This window comes from Pseudophryne corroboree, chromosome 7, assembly GCF_028390025.1.
Source record: "Pseudophryne corroboree isolate aPseCor3 chromosome 7, aPseCor3.hap2, whole genome shotgun sequence".
Classification (NCBI taxonomy): Eukaryota; Metazoa; Chordata; class Amphibia; order Anura; family Myobatrachidae; genus Pseudophryne; species Pseudophryne corroboree.
In genome coordinates this window covers 257,001,376-257,007,609 of record NC_086450.1, presented here as the reverse complement: position 1 = coordinate 257,007,609, position 6,234 = coordinate 257,001,376, and the positions used below count along the sequence as shown (strand labels likewise).

The window sequence follows — 6,234 nt, the reverse complement described above, 5'->3', positions numbered from 1 at the left end:
TGGATCGCCCCAACGGTGTGGGTGCCAGGGAATAGTCCGTAGAGTACCGAATGGTACGTGAGACAGTTCCTTGGCACAGAGTTTTTCAGTTCGTTTTCCAGGGCGTCCAACAACAACTGGGCCCAGGCACAGTCCCAAAACAGGTGCATAGATGTTTCCTCGTGTATGATGCACCTGGGGCAATGTCTGTACCTGCACAGGTTCCGGGAGTGCATGAATGACCGGAGGGGCAGGCCCCCCTGGATGGCCATCCACGACAGGTCTTTGTGTCTGTTTGTGAGCCTTTTAGAGGCCACATTCTCCCAGACCTGTTTGGCAGTCGCTGAAGGGAGCCCCGGAATCGGCTCCAAATCGTCTTTAGCTCTGATGAGCTTGTAGATCGTCTTTGATTTCCATAAGTCAGGTTTAACTCCCTCCAGTTGGTGTTCCCTCACGAACTTGGACACGTCCAGGTAGAACCACGGGGTGTTCCAGTTGTAAGGGATGGAGCTGTCCCATTTGTCCCAGCCGAGATTCCTCCAAAGAGGCAGGAGGAAGAAACGGGACATAGAGTTTCCTGCAGAATCGTTCAAGTTCTCGTACATTGTCCTGCGGATGCAGTTACACACGAAGAAGGCTCGAAGCATGGTTGGGATATCCGGAATACCCTTTCCACCCTTGAGGGGCTCCTTGTACATAACTGACCGCTTTACTCTGTCCATCTTGGAGCCCCAGATGAAGTGAAACACTGCCCTCGTGATGGCCCTGCAGACGGTTGCCAGGGGTGGCCAGGCCTGCGCGGTGTACTGCAGAACAGGAAGAATCTCGTTGCGCAGCACAAGTGATTTCCCCTCGATGGTAAGGTCTCTGAGGCTCCACAATCCAATCTTTTGGCGAACGGTCGCCAGTCTCTCGTCCCAACATCTCAGGGCTGCACCCTCGCCGCCGAACCAGACTCCGAGGATCTTAATGAAGTCGGGCTTGATGGTGAAAGGAAATGGTGCAGAGGATGACAGGTGCCACTTTCCGAAGAGCATAGCCTCTGACTTCCCGCAGTTGACTTTAGCCCCTGAGGCTCGGCCGAAGTTCTCGCAGGTCTGGACGAGTGCTGTCACCGAACGGTGATCCGCGCAGAAGACAGTGACGTCATCCATGTACAGCGAACACTTGGCCTCTCGTCGGTCACGACCCGGTGCGGCGATCCCTCTGATCTCTGGATTCCGTCTGATGCATACAGCCATGAGCTCTATAACACAAACAAAAAGAAGAGGTGAAAGAGGGCAGCCTTGTCTGACCCCGGACAAGATGGAAAAGGGGTCAGTCTTCCAGCCGTTCACCAGCACCGAGCTGTGGATATCAAGGTACATCAGGTTAACATACGTACAAAACATTTTACCGAGGCCGAATTTATGCAGAACCCTGCCCATCAGCTCATGTGAGACACGATCAAAGGCCTTCTCCTGGTCAAGACTGACCAGGGCCGCGTGAACGTTCCGATCCTTGATGTAATGGACCGTGTCTCTGAGGAGGGCGAGGCTGTCTGCAATCCTGCGACCAGGAATGGCGCAGGTCTGGTCCGGGTGAATGATCTGTCCGATGACAGCCTTCAACCTGTTGGCGAGCACCTTGGCGAGGATCTTGTAGTCCACGTTTAAGAGAGAGATGGGCCTCCAATTTTTCAGCTCACATCTCTCCCCCTTACGCTTGTACAAGATCGTGATCATTCCCTCCCTCAGCGATGGGGGCATTTTGCCCTCCACCACCATCTCCCCGTACAGCTCGAGCAGGTCCGGTCCAATGAGGTCCCACAGCGCTACATAGAGCTCTGCTGGGAGACCATCACTGCCCGGGGTCCTGCCCTGCCTGAAGGATCTGGCGGCAGAGTGCAACTCCTCCAACGCCAAGGGAGCATCCAGAGTGGCTTTGCCTGCAGGATCAATAGAATTAGTGATACCTGACAGGAACTTATCGGCCTCCTCGCTGTCTGTAGTCTTGGGGGAGTAGAGGTCGCTGTAATAGTCGCGGACGACTTTCATCACGCCCTCCTTCCCCTGTCTGGGGATGCCGGTCTCATCTCGCAGCTCAGTCAGGGGCGTGTGGCCAGAGTGGAGTTTCCTGAAAAAGAAAGAATTAGACTTCTCGTCCTTCTCAAGGTTCTCCACCTTGGAACGGAAGACGATACGTCTGGATTCCTCCTCAAAGTGCCCTTTCAGGCCCTCTTTGGTCTCATCCAGCTCGTCTCTCACGTCCCAGCCGCACCGTTGGAGGTCCAGCAGGGACTGCAAATTTCTCTGCAGTCTCTTGAAGTTCCTCTTTCGGTCGCACGCCTGTTGTCTCCCTTTAACCTGAAAGAAACTGCGAATGTTAGCCTTAGCATATTCCCACCAGTCGCTCATACATTCAAAATAACATTTGTCATTTTTCCATGTGATGTAGGCATCCTTCAGCTCCGCCAGCACATCCTCTCTTTCCAGCAGGGCACAATTCAACTTCCAAGAGCCTGGGCCAGGTGCGAAACCGCTACCCAGGACTCCTTGGAAGAGAATGGCCCTGTGGTCTGAGAAGAAGCAGGGGACCATAGAATGCCTGGTCTGCTTCACTGTTCTAGAGGTAAACACAAAGTCAATGCGGGAACGCACAGAGCCATCGGGGCGGCTCCATGTATAATTCACGGAGCCGGACCCCATGGAGCCCATAGCGTCCCGCAGTGATGCTTCGGTCACCATTTCTATGAGCAGTTTAGACGTCACATCAAGCTTGGTACAGTTGCTGGTGCTGCGTCCATCCTCTTCCATGGTGCAGTTGAAGTCTCCTGCCATCACTACCGCCCTAGTGGTTGCGAGCTGCGGTCGCAGGGTCTGGAAAAGCTCCAAACGCTCATTCTTGAAAGGGGGGGCGTACACGCAGATAAGCCTAATAGGCTCACCTGCCCAGGAGCCATCTACGACAAGTAATCTGCCGCAGACAAGCTCCTGAACAGAATCTAGCGTGAAGAGGCTCCCCCTAATAAGAATGGCGACCCCTGCAGACTTACACTCACCCCCACCGGACCAATAGGAGGCGCCGTGAGACCACTGCCTGCCCAGATGTTTGTAGGACCTGGAGAAAGGAAGAGAGCATTCCTGCAACATGTACACATCACATTTCTGACTATCTAGGAAAGTAAACACAGACTGTCTTCTAAGCTTATCCTTAATACTCCTCACATTAATGGTGAAAATTGAAAATGACGCCATTAGTTGGGGAAAAAAGAGAGGTTAGGCAACAGTTCTACATTTACGTTACCACTCCGTCGGGCGGGGCTTCCTCGGCATCGGATGCCAGGTTCCCTTGCTCGGGTAGCGGCGAGTTGTCTCCCAGTATCCGGTCGAGTAAGGCGTCGGCGTTGGCATCCAGCTCCTCCTCCTCCTCCCTGCTGAATGCCTCCGCCAGCTCCTCCATTTCTTCTTCCAGCGGGATCATCTCGACCGCCAGTTTCTTAGAGGATTCGGAGTCCGCAGACGGGCTGTCGAGCTCCTTCCTCTTGCAGTTCCTCGTCTTCTCGGCACCTGCAGTTGGAGTAAGAGGGGAGGGGAGGGCGGGGAAATCTTCCTGGGAAGAAAGGTCAGGTGGGGCAGGGGTGGCTGGGTTGGGAGAGACAATGGGCTGGGTAGGAGAGTCGGAGGAGGGGTCAGGGAGGGTTGCGACAGTGGTAGGGATGGGAGTCACTGTCGCAGGGGGTGGGCTGGTGGAGATGGGGGGGGAGGTGGTGAGGGGGGATGGGGGGGGGGTGGGTTTGACAGGTTTCTTACCCTCCTGCGGTTTCTTTTCCTTCTGCGTAGCAGAGGGCAGCAGCTTGAGGGCAGGGTTGGCACGTCCGGTCACCACAGCTGAGTAGGTTCTCGACCTACTCGGGCAGTCCCTGTAGACGTGGTCCACTTTGCCGCACAGGTTGCAGGTTTTCCTCGTGGGGCAGTCTTTTGTCTCATGGCTGGCCATGTGGCAATTCTTGCATGCCGGGACCTTGCAGTCCTTCATCACGTGGCCCGTCCCGCCGCACTTCCTGCAGTTGCGTGGCTGGTCGGTGTAGTGGAGAAGTCCTTGGGATCCCCCCAGGGAGAAGCACTGTGGGAGGTGCTTGACTCCTTCTGGGCACGAGGTGTCCTTTTGCAGGACGACGATCACAGCCCACTTTCCAGTCCAGAAGCTGTTCCCATCCAGAACCCTTGTGGGGTCCTTCTTGACGGTACAGAACCGGCTGAGGAAGGTGACAATGTCCTTGATGGGCGTGTGTGGGTTCCTCATTGAAACCGTCACCCGCCTTTCCTCTCTTTGAATAGGGCAATTGCCCACAAAGCGGGAGAAAGGGGATTCGGGTCTCGCCGATTTCACTGCCTCCCAGTACCTCTTGCAGATGGCAAGGGAGGCGAAGGTGACGTAGAAGATCCCCTTCAGGTAATTCTGGATGCTGAGGGTTTCAGCGGTCGAGAAGCCCTGGTCCAGGATCATCTTCTTCCCAAAGGTCTCCACTGTCATGTCCGGCATCCGTCCATCCACCTCCTTCAACTTCATCACCACGGTGAATCTCATCCAGGGCTCCAGGGACGGTTTGTCTTTGGTGCTCACCTGGGTGGGTGTCGCTGGCGGTGTTGCTGCAGGGGTAGTGGCGCTGGGTGCGGCCGATCCGGTGGGGGCTTTGGCGGTTTTTTTCGCCGTCTTGGCCTGGCTCTTCTTGGCGAGGGTGGCCGGAGTGGAGGCAGAGGCTGGAGCAGCTGGGGCTGGAGCAGCGGGGGCTGGAACAGCGGCGGCTGGGGCAGCGGTGGCCATACTCACAGCTCCTTTGGCGTAGAAGGCGGGGCGGAGGATCAGCGCTGTCGTCGAGAGGAGGAGAGGCGGTCGGTCGCTTCAGAGGGCAGAGCCAGCAAGTCTAGCCCTCCAGTGCAGGTAGGGGGCGCTGCAGAGCTTCTCCGGCGAAGTCCCTTTTCTCCACGCGGTCTTGCTGGCGGAGGGGGGGGGTATCTTCTCCAGAGGGCAGAGCAAACAGGTCTAACCCTCTGCTGTAGCTGGGGAGCGATGCAAATCTTCACCCTCTTCAAGCGATCTTCTCCTTCTCCTCGCAGTCTCGACTTTCGATTTTTCTGGCTTCTCGGCCCGGGTGCAGCTTAGCCCTGAGAAGGACAATTGTCGGTCCAAGAAACAAGGTAGCACCGTCAGTCAGCGTGAACTGATAAGAACAGATACTACACTTGATCTTAGCCAAAAGGCCGAGAAGCGACTACACTTGATCTTAACCAAAACGGCTAAAACTTAGCCATAGGCCGAAATGGGGTGAAGGAAAGTGCAGTGCACCAAAACATAAGCTGACACAATCATGGAGAATGCGCCAGCATATATGCTCTTCTATCTATATTTTGCAAACCTACTCTTGTCCCCTCCAGCTGCTCCATGTAGATTTGACGTCTTGCAAGGTGCATAACCCACTGACAAGCAGGCACACTCCTGCGTGAGTTTTGTCTCTCACTAGCTGGATGATACACAATCATTTGCATGTGCTCCACCTCCGACACACCGCCCACCTATACACCTAGTCACCAGAGCCACCCACAAGCCAACTGGCTCCGTGATTTAATTTGCACAGTGCAGTCATCCAGGCAGCATGTATTTCTCAATGGAAGGATCCCTGGTTCCATGGAATCTTCCGCATTGGTATGCTGCGGAAAAAAAGGATTTAAACATTTAGCTAGCTAGCATTCAATTTACCTGCGGCTTGGCTCTAGCACATGGGTCTTCAACCTGTGGCCCTCCAGCTGCTGTGAAACTACACATCCCAGCATGCCCTGCCACAATTTTGCTATTAAGGTATGCTAAAACTGAGGCAGGGCATGCTGGGATGTGTAGTTCCACAGCAGCTGGAGGGTCGCAGGTTGAAGACCCATGTTCTAGCATGCCTGTTTTATGATGCATGTTCCGTGATGTCACAATCAGCTTGGAATGGGGTGTCTAGCATGCATTTGCTGACAGCCACTTGAGGAAGACACACATCTGGAGCTACAGCGTATCGGAGGTCTTCGATGCCTTTCCAACAAATGCACACCACCTGCCGCTGGTCTGGACACAAAACAATGCCCACAATCAAAGGCCCAAAATGCCCAACTACAGGATTAATGTAAGTAGTGAATTTAGGAATGAATTTAGATGTAGGAAATTAAGTTAGATCACAAGTACATTCGAATTCAGATCTAAAGTCCTGGCAGCCCCCAGCATTTAAAAATGCCT

General features: G+C 54.5%; 1 pseudogene; it reads right to left on the bottom strand.

The window, feature by feature from the left end:
* Nucleotides 1–5,129: 5,129 nt before the first annotated feature.
* On the bottom strand, nt 5,130–5,234 carry LOC134946684 (U2 spliceosomal RNA; annotated as a pseudogene).
* Nucleotides 5,235–6,234: the final 1,000 nt, after the last annotated feature.